Raw genomic sequence first — 1,994 nt, forward strand, 5'->3', positions numbered from 1 at the left:
GGGGGGGGAAAACCCCCCCCCCCCCCCCCACTGTTTTTTCCTAAATAACCATGAGACAATAAAGTCAAGATATATCATATAATATTAATATTAATATTAAGGCCTGTAGATAGGGAGTATTTAAGAAAAATATCATTATATTTTCAGAATGACAAAAACATTTTCAAACCTAGTCTGTGGGATAAAGGGGGCATGGCTTAATTACTGTACTCTGTCCTGAACATCAAATCCTTAGTTTTTCCGTCAAATGTATATGTTAATGTCAGCTAACTAGGTTGGTTGAATAAAGATATTTGAACTTTATATTTAAAAATTACCTCGTTAGCATCAGGTAGTTATAGCCAGTTAGCATCAACTATAACAATATTTTTCAAACAGGCTATTATAATTTTGTAATTATTATTGATTATATTTTTTTAAATTTTAAGCTAAAACTGCCTGTACTCTGATTTTGCTGTAAATGTATAAAGCAAATTGCTTTCTCAGACTGGGGGCATTTTACCCCACCTGTGGGGCAAAACACCCCTGGTATAAATTTAATTTTTGTTAAAAATCTAATAACGTGAAAACTAATAAGACATTTTTCTTATGTGGTTTGTCATTGTCACTAAAATATACGACGGCGTTTTAGTGCCATGTTAAACAAATTAAAAAATTAAGTCGTAATATTTCGAGAATAAAGTCGAAATATTACGAGAATAAAGTCGAAATGTTTCGAGAATAAAGTCGACATATTACGTGAATAAAGTTGAAATATTTCGAAAGCATTAAAACGCCGTCGTAGCCTACTAAAACTATGATAACCCTTACGAAAAAGACGTTTATTGAAGTGTGCTAATAGTATACTTCTTTTAAACTAAAAAATAGGAAAGTATACATTTAGTCTACTTTTTGTGTACTTCTCAGAAATGGGCTTCATGTACTTCTCAGAAATATACTTAAAATGACATTTAAGTATACTTGACTTATAGCCTACTTAGAAAAAGTCTAAATAGCCTATATTTTACTTGAGCTACTAGAATCAGTGTTTTCACTGTTATACTGTAGGGGGCGCTAGTACACATTTTCTGTACAGAATTTCCAAAAAATACAAGTGAAGAAACCGAAACAACAGATGCATCCACATGTATTCTGACATGATCATCAGATATAAAACAGCATCAAAACTGTGTAAAATTGATGTAATGTCAACCAATCAAGAGGTACTAATGACTGTCAAGCTTTGGGGTGTTGATCGACTCTATCTACGTTTTGATTATCATTCTGACTCCAATTCATAGTCTTTTTTTCAGCTTTTTGTTCAAAATTTTGTTTATTTCTTTTTTTTATTATTATTTATGAAACTTACCCACATTCGTGTTTAAAAAAATGAAGCTAGAATAAAATGTTTTTGTATGTTCAGATATTTATATAACAAAATATATACAAATTAATACCTAAATAGGGACATAGTAGTATACTTAAAGTATGATGTAAAGTTCACTTAAAGAAAACTTACGAGTATACTTGCAGTATAAAACTACTAAACTAGTAGTTTACTAAGACTATACTTCAAAGTGTACTAAAAATGCTACTACAAGTATTTAATTAGAAAACTATCAGTATTCATATGTTCACTTTTAGTATAGTTGCAGTACAAGCTAAAAATGTTGTTGTAAACTAGTTGTGTACTTAAAGTTTACTACTGTTATACTTAAAGTATACTTAAAAGTATACTTTTATATACTAGAAAGTGGGCCAATTTAGTCCCAAGGAGTATTGAAATAGTACACTTACAAGTATACTACTAGTACACTGATATTTGTATACTTGCTACATAAAGTATACTTAAAAATATACTTGAACTTTACTTAAGTATACTTAATACAATAAACTTGAAGTATACTACTTTTTGGTAAGGGAACTCTTCTGGACACATTTAACTTTTGTTTCACAGAAGAAAAAAAAACACAGTCCTTAAGGGGGGGGGGGGGGGGGCCCCCCCTCCACCCTAT

This window comes from Sinocyclocheilus anshuiensis, unplaced genomic scaffold, assembly GCF_001515605.1.
Source record: "Sinocyclocheilus anshuiensis isolate Anshui unplaced genomic scaffold, SAMN03320099.WGS_v1.1 scaffold960, whole genome shotgun sequence".
NCBI lineage: Eukaryota > Metazoa > Chordata > Actinopteri > Cypriniformes > Cyprinidae > Sinocyclocheilus > Sinocyclocheilus anshuiensis.